A 12,875-nucleotide genomic window follows, 5' to 3' on the forward strand; every position below is an offset into this window, starting at 1 on the left:
CTAGCCATGTTGAGGAAACGGTGTAGGCTTGTTACCATGTTGAAACCCAACCAAGCTTCGACCTAGGTTGACCAACCCCACAAGCCTAAAACCCTAGTCCACATCCTGAGCCTATAACCCCAGCCTGTTGCTACCACAGCTAATGTTTCAGGTTGGGCTTGTCCCATGCCCCCAACTTCGCTAGGCCTCGCATGAGCTGACCCGCAAGCCAACTTCGGCTGGGCTTGCTTCCCGCGTTGGCCTCGGCCTAAGAATGCTAGCAGCTTGCTGCTGGGCTTCTTTTCCCTCGGCCCATGGCCTATTGCCACTTTTGTAGCCAACCTAAGCCTCTAGGGCTTTGCTCTACTCATGACACCCAAGCCTAAACCCTTTTGGGCTATGGTTTTCGAACCCAATGCTATTTTTTGGCATTTTAAATAATTTTAACTCAAATGTTATTATTATTTTTTGCTTCTACAATTGACCCTGTATGGTCCGATTTATTGAATTAATTAAAGTGACTAGCAGTCCATTAATCTGACAATTAATCCAAAATTATTAACTTGAAGTTCACTTTTTGGCATTAACGATTCAATAAATTATTTCGTTTCTTTAAACCGTTGACTATCTTTCATAGCCCCGACACACTCATACTTGGGTTCATGAAGCAATCCACAAATTCACTATACGTTATTGTATATTGTATTTTGTGTTCTTGCAGGTACCCCTATATGAACTAAACGTTCATAAACTAAATCGAACCTGTAGTTTCGAATTTAGTGTCTTTGAAACTCGAAGTTTTCATTCAAAACTTACCACATGAAACCCGCAGCTTTCATGCTTAAATTAAACCAATACATGTCTATAGAACCTGAATGTTCTACGATATATGTCTATACGACTAACCATGTTTTGGTGTACCCTCTGTCTTAGGGACATGTCAAACTTGAACAAGCTCGATTTCACCGCTCTGGAAGTCTCTACAAGAAACTACTTGAAATAGGTTCAAGACCTGAAGCTTCATCTTACTGCAAAGAGTATTAGAGTTACCATCGAGGAACCAATTGATGATGAACCCGTCGACGAAGCTCAGAAAGCTACTGTTATGATCTTCATTTGAAGACACATCCATGATGCACTGCAGACCGAGTACCTCATAGAAGAGGATCCCCGTACCCTCTGGCTCGCTCTAGCGGATCTTTTCAATCACTAGAAAGACATTTACTTGCCTGAAGCAAGACACGACTAGCAGCATTTACACTTCCAAGACTTTAAGTCTGTGAATGAGTACAACCCGAAGTTTGTAGAATCTGATCACTGCTTAAGTTATGTAAAGATAACTTAACCGAACAGGATCTCCTGGAGAAGAACTACTCGACCTTTAATGCCACCAATATTGTCCTGCAGCAACAATATAGGGCACATAAGTTCACCAAATTTTCAGATTTGATATCTGTTCTATTTCTCGCTGAAAATCAGAACCAACTTTTGATGAAGAATCATTAAGCTCGACTTACTGGCTTGAACGCTCCGCCTGAAGTGCATGTGACATATTCTAGCAGCCACAACAGACGGAAACCTTGTCGTGGCCGTGGTGATGGGCGGCAAGGCCCAACATAGACCCAAGGTCCACCGAACAGAGGCTTACCCAAGGGAGGAAATATGACCCAGAAGCACCACCCTCTTGCCCCAAGGGCCCCAAACTTTAAGAATAAGGGAAAACCTACCGTTCAATCGAATTCCACTGAATTGGACTTGTGGATCAAATGATCATTGGTCACGCGTATGCCGAGCTACCCCGAGGCTATTGCCAAGCATCATTCCCGTCATGAGATTGACTTTGGGCATGTAGAACATCTCGAAGATGTTACAACAACTATTCAACCCTTAATTACAAAGATTATTCACGACCTTCCCTAAATTTCTTCAAAGGATTCAAGGGGATATTTGCGGACCTATCCAACCAACGTGCAGACCATTTAGATACTTCATGGTGTTGGTTGATGCATTGACACGATGGTCACATGTTTGCTTATGGTATGCACACAATGCTGCATTTGCGAAACTCCTAGCACAAATTATTAAACTTAGGGCTCACCACCTTGATTATTTAATTAAGTCGATTCGACTGGATAATGCTGGAGAGTTTACGTCACAAACTTTTGACGATTATTGCATGTCTGTTGGGATTGATGTTAAACATCATCCCATGTTCACACCCAAAACAGCCTGGGAGAAACTTTCATAAAGCGACTTCAAATAAGAGCTCGAACTTTGGTTATGAGAACCAACTTGCTGGTATCTGCTTGGGGCCATACAATATTGCACACAGTTATGTTAGTTCACTTGAGGCCCACCACTACCCAACCTCATTCATAATTACAGTTGGTTACTGGATATGAGCATGATGTCTCGCATTTACGTGTGTTTGGGTGCGCAGTTTATGGGCCAATAGTGCCGCCACTACGTACCAAAATGGGTCCTTAGAGAAAAATGAAATCTATGTCAGTTATGATTCGCCATCCATTATACATTACTTAGAGCCCTTGACAGGAGATCTCTTTACCGCACGTTTTGCGGATTGTCACTTCGATGAGACAACCTTTCCGTTGTTAGGGGGAGATAAGATCATTAACTTTCTTGTAGAACGTCGCGAATTGTCGTGGATTACTCCCATTATGTCTCATTTAGATCCCCACACGCCTCAGTTTGAAAACTGAAGTGCGACACATTCTAGATCTTCAGAGCATCACTCAAAGTATGCAAGATGTTTTTACTGATCTAGTAGAGGTGACGAGATCATATACCTGGTGCAAATGTACCTACAAGGATGGACGTACTTAACGTACGCCGAACGACCATTGTGGAAGGGCCAGAACGACCCCGAAAGTGGGGTGGACGCAACTCCCACATGGCATGGTACACTGGCAGCTAGCCAATCATCTGCTCCTACCCTGAAGCATGGCAGACCTCCTGGTTCAAAGGATTCATAACCCGGAAAGGGAAAACGACACAAACTAGTGAACCTAGTATGAATCCGACCATTGCTTACTCATCTGTTCCAACACATGAGGCCATTCTAGATTACGGTGATGTCCTAGATGAGACATACCGGCCTCCCAAGAATCGTGAGATTTCGGTCCTTTACACAGTTTTGTACGAGGTTTGAAATCGGAATAAGATGATTGTCGATGATGCATTCACGTATACCGTTACTTCTAACATCATGATTAACGATGACATTGAACCACATTCTGTTGATGAATTTCGACATAGAACAAATTGGTCAAACTGGAAACAAGCAATCTAGGTCGAACTCGATTCGCTTGCGAAATGTAAGATTAAAAATAAATAAATAAAAAAACCCAACTAAGAAATGAGAGAGAGAGAGAGAGAGAAAGAGAGAGAGAGAGAGAGAGAGGAAATAGAGTACATTTTAAGCTTCTTCCAATAGAAGGAAAGGGCCGATGAGAATGGATAGATTCAGATTGCATTATCAATGGGTTGCAGGTTTTCATGGAGGCTCATATTGGATCTTTTTTTTGGATTCTAAAGAATTCTTTTAAAAGGCTGAGAGAGAGCAGAAGATTCGAGAAATGCAAAGATGGAGATCGAACATTTTCTCCCTCGTGGAGATCAAACGTTTCTCTCTATTGGTCAAACAATTATTTTTCTTGCTCATTGATTTTCCACAAAGTACTTAAGAAGAAAGACATTGTAGAACTCAAGATTTATAAACCATGAAGGATTCTGAGTGATTTTAAATTTGGTATGTGATTTCTTAGGATGGATGGTAGGTTTTATAAAGAAAAAAGAAGGATGAGGTCGTAGATAATGCCACATGGCACATCGTGATTGGTTAAAAATCTTATCGAAATCTATCATCAAGGTTTCTAAACAGATAGTGACACGTGGAGCAACGAAATTGGTTAAAAATATTATCGAAAATCTATCATCAACGATTTTAAACAGATAGTAACACATGGCGCGAGAAAAATTAGTTAAAAATCTATTCGAAAATCTATCTACAAAAATTATACTTTCGGATAATGACACATGGCATGACTAGATCGGTTAAAATTCCTACCCGAAATTAAAAATGAAGTTATTTTTATTATTTTATAAAATAAAAATACTAATATTTTAATACGAATAGTTTGGACTATTCAGTATAGGGTGAAGATTTACTGGGATAGTTACTGTTCACTAGATTGAGTTAGCCATTGCCTAGAAGGGCCTTACTACACTGAAATTGCTCTTAGACCATCTCCAACCAAAATGGCTAAATATAACCCCGTCCATAATTATAGTCCTGCAAGATATTATTTTTAAATGAACAGTGCCCGGCTATATTTATATATCATCTCCAACCAAAAAGGGCTAAACATAGCCCCTCGATAATTTATTATTTTTAAGTTTGTTCTTTTAAGTTATTGGTTAATTGAATTAAACTACCATATTAAAATAAGGTTATCTAGACATATTTTGAGTGTCACTTGTCGCTAAATAAATAAGCCTTCAGATTTCTTATCTTTATATAATCTCAATAATTTTTTAGATAGGATTTCAAGTGACACAATGTCAAGTCTTTCCTTTGGCTGAAGTTGTGGTCATATGAAAAAAAAAATATTGAAATGAAAGTCTATTCTTCAAATGTATTCAATTGAAATGAAGTCATTATCACAAAACTCATATCCGAAAGATTCTAATTCTGATTAAAACTAAAAATTTAAATAAATAACAAAACACAAAAACCTAAACCGGAGGAAAAATCGAAAATGCAAATGAAAATTGGATTATTGGAGGCTGACTATGAATGCATGCCTAAACATTCACCGCACAGCATTTCCCAAAAGTGAATTGTTTTACCCGTGGCCGTTGGATTCTTACAAGTTGGATCTGCAAAGAGAATGCAGCAGTAGCTGCTGGGCCCCAGAAAACGGGCTGGGTATCAGGCCGAGCTTGGCCAGCCCGGTAGCCCTTTCGCCATCTTTTAGCTTGGTGGACTCCACTAAATTTTAGCCCAGTTTTTAGGTTGGAGTGTAGATTTTGTTCAAATCATGTCATATTTTGGCCATTTAGGCCATTTTTCAACAAAAGAAAAAGCTATATTTAGCTACCATCCAGATTATAATTCTGTAAGAAATTATTTTTTAATAAATAGTATTAGACCATATTTATATACCACCACAAACTGAAGGGGGCTAATTTTTAGTTTAAGTTTGTTCGTTAATTTATTGGTTAATTTAATTAAATTACCATATTAAAATAAGGTTTTTATATATTTTTTGAGTACCACTTGACGCTAAATCAATAAATCTCCATATTTCTTATCTTTATATAATCTCAATAATTTTTAGGATATGACTTTGAGTGACACGTGTTGCTAAATCTTGTTTAAGTTTCATGTTATTAAATATTTTAATTTTACTTGCATGTTAACAACTTAGACATTAATTCAAAGATCACAATTTAATTGAATTACAACTTAATTGAAATACAACATCTTAAACATTAAAACTACAACGGTGGTCTAAAGATGTTGAGCTCTTGCATGACGGTGTGGATTCAAGTCCCGTCAGTGGTAAATCTAACAAAATCTATCGTTTGACCAAAAAAAAAAAAATACAACAACTTAGATATTAAAGATTACAACAAATTAGGAGTTTAAGGAGTGAAGAATTGAATAGAAAGAGGTAAAATAGTATGGAAGGTAAAAAATAATGTGAGAAATTGTGTAGAAATAGTGAGAAAAATGCTCCTAATCGTAGGAAAAAGAATACATTAATATCAAGTGACTATGCATTTGGATACTCCCCCTGAGTTAGACATAACTTCCAAATAAGAGAACTACAAGCAATTCAATTCAGACAATTTACGCATACCGATTCCTTGGACGAGTTTCTGAAAAGTAGACTTGGGCAATGACTTGGTGAAGAGATCAGCCAAGTTGTCTTGGGAACAGATTTGCTTGACTTCAATGTTCTGATGCTGTTGTTGCTGGTGAAAGTAAAAGAACTTTGGCGCTATGTGCATGGTTCGAAGAAGTTGCAACTAGCATTTGTTTGGTAGACCTCCAAGATATAGCGGTGTCTCCAACGGTAAAAACATAACCCGTTTGAGAACGTGTCCTATGCGGGTCAGACAGATAACCAGTGTCTGCGTAACCAACGAGGTGAGAATCAACTCAAGGACCGAGGGGAGCGGCGGCTCATCTCGAGGATTCATGGGTGTAGGACAAGCCCAAATCCATCGTACCTTAAGGTAGCGAAAAATGTCTTTAACACTATTTCAGTGTCTGCATGTGGGTGCATTATTGTATCTAGCCAAAAGATTAACAACGAAAGAGATATCGGGTCTAGTGCATTGAGCCAAGTACAATAAAGCACTAATTGCGCTTAGGTATGGAACTTCAGGCTTCAAAATCTCTTCCTTATCTTCCTTTGGATGAAAGGGATCTCATTTAGCATCTAGAGTCCGAACGACCATAGGAGTACTCGAAAGCTTCGCTTTATCCTCATTAAAATGTCACAACACCTTCTAGGTGTAATTCTATTGATGTACTGGGATTCCATCTGAACAATGTTCGATCTCCAGACTGAGACAATATTGAGTTTTCCCAAGATCTTTCATCTCAAATTCCGATTTCAAATGCGTAGCAATTTCCTCAAGCTCTGCAGGAGTTCAGATGAGGTTCATGTCATCGACATAAACTGCAACGATTGCAAATCTGGAATGTGACTTCTTAATGAACCAGCATAGGCATAGTTCGTTGTTCACATCACATAACCCTGGCTTGTCAAATATTCATTTAGATTTTTATACCACATCCCCCCGGATTGTTTCAATCCGTAAAGTGATCTCCTCAATCTAATCGGGAGAGTGCTCCATGGTCTAGAACTATTTGATCCGATTAATGGAAGTCCTTCTGCACTTTCATGTACATTTCCGTATTTAAATCCTCATAAAGATACACGGTTACCACATCCATAAGCTACATATTCAGTTTTTCAGAAACTACCAAACTGATAAGGTAGCGGAACGTTATGACATCCATTACGGGGGAATACGTCTCTTCGTAATCAATCCCAAGTCGCTGAGAGAAGCCTTGCGCCACGAGGCATGCTTTGTATCACACTATTTCATTCTTCTCATTATGCTTCCTTACGAAAACTCACTTGTAGCCCACATAGCCCACATGCTTCACATGTGGATAAGAGACATGGGTGGTTGGGCAGATGAATAACCTTTGGTGGATCTGCCATTACATCAACAAAGGTGAAGCAAAGGCACGGAGATGGTTGCTGGAGAAGAGGAGGGATTGGGCGGGGCAAGGAAAGAAGATGGAGAAGAAGAGAGGTGTTTGGTCTCAGGTATAAAATGTGTTTGGTTACAGTGATGGCAAAATATTAGAAGAGAATTAAATGACATGTGTTCTAAAATTATTGGGCCAAATTAAATGGTCAGTAAATTGAGTACTCTACAGGGAGTACCTAAGTATTATTCTATTATTAAGGGATGGCGGAGGATTCGAAAGTAATGCAATAATTTAGGAGGGAGAGATTTTCGAACCCAGGACGCGTGGGTAGAACCCAACACCAAGTCCACTAGAATATTGATCCACATATACTCAAATCATTTGAACCAAGGAATTGAAGCTCAAATCCTTGCTGATCCTGACTTTTTGCTAGGTTTCTTTTACATTCACAAGATGCTTAGTCAATATATCTTCGTCTTCTGTAATCCAACAAATTCATGCTTAATAACGTGAGGAAAAGTTTGCCTTACTTCCTGTAGCCTCAGAAAAGAAGTTGTATCTCCATACCTTGTGCCATTTACTTCCGACCAAAATTTACCTAATGTACCCTTAAGACTGGTGTTCGTCCTAAGTGAATTTGTAATTATTAATTATAATAAGTCATAACCAATTTCAGAGAACTTTCCGACCAAAATTGCATCAAATTATTTTTCTAGATATCTTAATGGTGATCAAATATCAAGACAATTAGATAGTTTAGACACGATGATTAATAATTCAAAACAGACATGCATAATATCATATGTAAATTGAAAAGAAACTACACGTTCTTGCAAAGGCTCATAGCCTCGCCTAGCAAAAGAAAGTTAGTTACACATAATTATAATTAAAATCAAAGGAAATATTATTAAGAAAGATGATTGAAAACACCTTGTGTATATTACCAAAAAAAAAAAAAAAAAAAAAAAAAAAAAAAAAAAAAAAAAAAAAACCTTCCTAGAAAAGGTATTCTAAAAACTAAGAATCAAAATAAATTAAGATAAACTAGGAAACATAATAGAATAAGATAACTATAAAATACATTCTCATTCAAACTTTTGGAAATCTGCCTAGCCACAAAGGCTCCCACGTTCAGAGCCTTAGTCACCTCCAAAACAGGTCCAATATGACTCTTTCTAAAGCTTGAGATGTCTTGAACATATTTCCAGAAGGTTCCATCACCAAAAGACACCATATTGGATGACAAAAAGTCCAAATAAGGCCAAAATGTCTCTTTGATAGCTTTGCGTGCTGGCCTTTTATTTCATTGCTATAAAGTAATCGCTTGGTAGAAAAATCTGAAACTTTAATACAAATAAGTTGAGAGGCTTACAAATATTCTCCAATTAAAATCAATCCATCATTCATTCGTTTGATTACTTTTTGCTCAAGAAGAAACCTCATGTCTTACATTAAAAATATAAATCAATCTCAACAAAACATACCAAGAATGGGGTAAAATATATAATATGAAATCAAGTCATCAAATACCTCCAAACTTAGCTTTTTGCTTGTCCTCAAGCAAAACAAAACTCAAAAACAAAAACTAAACAAACAAACTAAAAACTTACAAGACTTTACTAAAACAAACTTTCTCTTTCAAGTCGCAATTCATAAGAAACGTTAAAAATTAAACATCTTTCCAAAAAAAATATAACTAATCTCACCATAGAGACGAAGCCATTTTGAGTCAATTAGAAAAGAATTCATGAACTTCCTTTAGTGTAAAGTGAACCTACATAGTTAAGAAGACTTGACTAGAATCCCTACTTCTCACCTTATTTATTTAATTTATACTTCACACATACTAACTTTAATATATATTTTTTCTATTTTTTTGCTCTCTTTTTTTATTTCAATTTTTTTAGGAAAACAGTGGTGGTCATGCAATGTTAGTTCCCTTAAGCTTCCAATCCAACTCTATGGTGGAAGTAACCTTCACCCTGTCTATTTGTTCTACTGTTTAAAATAATCTATAGATATTAACTTAAAAAGTTGAAAATTTTAAACTGACACAAAATTTAAAAACCTAAAATTTACTTCCCACCCCCAAACTTAAAGCACACGTTGTCTTCAAGGTATGAAAAATAAAAAGAAGTAAAAACCAAAAACAATGAACAAAAATAAAAGACAAGAAAAAAAAATAGAAAGCCTAGAAGAAGTTTTAAAGAAATCCTAACCTAAAAGAAACGAGAAAAGAAACGACATAACAAATAGCAAATAAAAGCAAGTGGTCATTTACCAAAATGGTGGAAATGTGTTGATCCTTAGGCTAGATATAAGGGCTTCAACATTTTCAATATGTAGGGAATAACAGTTTGAATTTTCATTTTTTCAATATGTAGGCTAGATATAAGGGCCTCATCATTTTTCATCACGTAAATCCAAAGTTTCTAAGCACACCAAATTAGCAAAATATGACAATAACATGAAAACAAGTAACCTTTAAGATAAAAAATTATAAGTGCACTAGGTCATCAATATTACTTGGGATATTAAGTTTTTGCCATACATTGTCTAACTTCAATACCCTGAGCAATTTTAAGGTGCGTTTGTTGCACTGGATTAATTTCAGAGACTAAGCTGGATTTGCTTGACTTAAACTAAGTAGAACAAAAATAATGAAATGTTTGATGCAATACTAGACTATATCCTAGACTAAATGATGAAAGAAAACAAAAAGTGATCAACAAACTGAATTTTTGGTCTCAGACACAGAAAAGTATTAAACTACTACAAGCTTAAATCACACAAAGGTCACATCAAAATTAGAAAAAAACTTAATCACAGAAAGTTCACATCATGGACAGCAATCACTAACAACAATTTAGCCATGAATATGTAAGCACATCATAGACAGGATTGGGAGGTCACTGCATAGACAGGATTGGGGGGGGGGGGGTCTCTGGGAGGGATAATCCCCTCTCTCTGATAGTGATGCACAAATCACACATCGCGTTTTTCTCATCACCTGCTCCAAATGACAACAAAAAAAACATTTTAAACAAAACCCATATACCCAAAACTCAAATCACCCATGCAATCCGTACCTTTTCTGAAAATCACAAGAAAGATGCAAAATTTTCTAACCTGATTGAGCTTCTGCAGAGATGGGCATGGCCGCATGGCCGAGATACTCCCACAGAGAAGCGGGATTCTGATCATCCGCAGATGCTGCTAATTTGCTGAGAGTCATTGCATGTACAATAACAAGGAATGGATCTTAAGGGCTTCAAGTTTGTAATCAGAGGGGAAAAGAAGAACCCAGAAAAGGGTATTGAGAAAAAGGTTGAGGAGAAGAAGCAAATCAATGAGGTCGAGGAAGACGAAGCCCAAAGCCCGTGCAGTCCAAAATCGAGGTCCAAAATGACGGAGGCGTGATCGATATCTTGTCTAATCTAGGTCGGAGGTGAAGATGGAGCAGGAAGCGACGAGAGGATGACAAAACTAGTTCTTAGCTAGTCCCATGGTATGCGGGGGGCCTTGCTAAGACCGCTTAGCGCGGTCAGTCGAGGTGAGTCCTCCTTTTATCCTATTAATGTTAATCCTGCCGAGCAACAAACACCAGACTGGACTAATTTTCAATCTAGTAAAGTCTAGTGAAGGCTAAGAAGGACAAACAAACGCCCTTGTAAGTTCTTAACAATGACGGTAATAATATATTGTTTTTTTCAAAACGATAACTATAGTCAAAGTAAAAACCTAACATGTTTTTCAATTTTTGCTGGAACATGTTTGTTACTTATTCTAGGACAATAGATGGTAAATCTTCGAACGGCAATTGTTGTTTGTTTTTTTTATCATGACACCAAATCAATTGACAATATGTAAGAAGTTCAGCTTCTTCGCTTTAAGATACACAAGTCTCACATAAGATCATGGATGCAACAAGTTTTGATCTTAATCCATCTTCCAACTTGAACCAAACACCGAGATTTCAATTAAATAAACATTCATATGCTAAATTTTCCATGATTGCTAGATTCAGTTCAAATCCCGGTGTTTGGTTCAAATTGCAAGAATGAATTCACTTGATAGGAAGATCAAAACTTGTTGTTACCATGATCTTATGCGAGACTTGTGTGTCTTGAAAGCGAAAAAGGTGAACTTCTTACATATTGTCAACTATTTTGGAGCCACGATTAAAAAAAAAGCAACAATTACCAAAATTCGAAGAACTTGCCATCTATTGTCATGCACGTATGTTAGGTCCTTCTTTTACTTTGGCTACAGTTAGCGTTTAGGAAAAGACAATAGATTCACTGGTTAAAAACTTAAAATTGCCCAAGGGTATTGAAGCTAGAAAATATATGGAAAAGTTTAATGTCTCAAATAATATTGGTGACCTAGTGCACTTATAGTTTTTGAGCTTAAAGTTACTCGTTTTCCAAGTTACCATCATCTTTTGCTAATTTAATGTGCTTAGAGATTTTGGATTTACGTGGTAAAAAACGGTAAAAATCGATGAGAATTTGAGACATTTTTTCGAAGATGAAACTGTTGAGACACTTATATTTACCCTCCATATTGAATAGTGAATAGTTCAAACTGCCATTCCCTACTGAAGGCAATATTCAATCTCATAACTGAGTACACTTCTTGTTGAGTTAACTATTGTTAAAAAATTGGTAGTAACCCACAGTTTTTACCTTTAGACTGGTTAACAACGTAGTATCTGATGTGACCATCTTGAGTCTCTAAGTCGTCCTATATCAAAGTAGGGATATATTATGGTACATGGTATTCAGCTTTTCCAATTTATACATGTTGAATCTAGTTGGAAAATATATTAGAAATATTAGGACCTGTTTGGTATCCTATTTAAATTTTTTTTATCATTTCTCAAAACATGCCTTAAGAACATTTCTTGAAAACAGTTTTCTTTAAAACTCAAAAATTTGATTGGTTTGCGATTTAAACTAGATAAAGAGATCTAAAAAAGAGGGTCACAAAAGAGGGAGAAAGAGGAGAGAGGAGGAAAAAAAGTAAAAGATGATTGGAGGAAAAAGAAAGAAAAGAGAGGATCAGACGAGATAGAGTGAAAGAAGAGTGAGAGAAAGAACCGAGAGAATGAAGATAGCGGATTGGAGGAGAGACAAAAAAAGTATAAAAAAAAAAGGGAGAGAAAAAGAAGAAAAGAGAGAGAGAAAGAGAGATTTGGAGTAAGAGGGGAGGAGGGAGAGAAAAGAAAGGAGTAAATTTAAGTTTAAAAACTCCAAATACTCATTTTTTATGTTTTTAGAGAATAAACTATATTTTTGAGTTAGTCTTGAGTTCCGTTTCAAAAGTCCTGAGTTCAGTTTTTGAAAATAGTCCTAGTCCTACCAAACAAGTTTTTAAGGACTAAAACTTGAAAATTGTTTTTGAGTTTAAAAAGTTGGATTCAAGTAGAGTACCAAACAGGTCATCAGCTTCTCACAATTCAAAGCTAAAACTGAAAGGAGAAAACATTTTATCAACACAACTCGCCTTTCGGTCCCACAAGAGCCTTTCCTCATCTCAAATTTCTTCTTCATGGACACTTTATCAACACTTTATATTCCAGTTGCTTTATTTGTAATCTCCTAGTAGGCGTCGCGTTATGTTCAACATGACGTGG

This window comes from the organism of the source record quoted next, unplaced genomic scaffold (assembly GCF_019419815.1).
Source record: "Pyrus x bretschneideri cultivar Hongxiangsu unplaced genomic scaffold, Pyrus_bretschneideri_v1 Contig53, whole genome shotgun sequence".
Classification (NCBI taxonomy): Eukaryota; Viridiplantae; Streptophyta; class Magnoliopsida; order Rosales; family Rosaceae; genus Pyrus; species Pyrus x bretschneideri.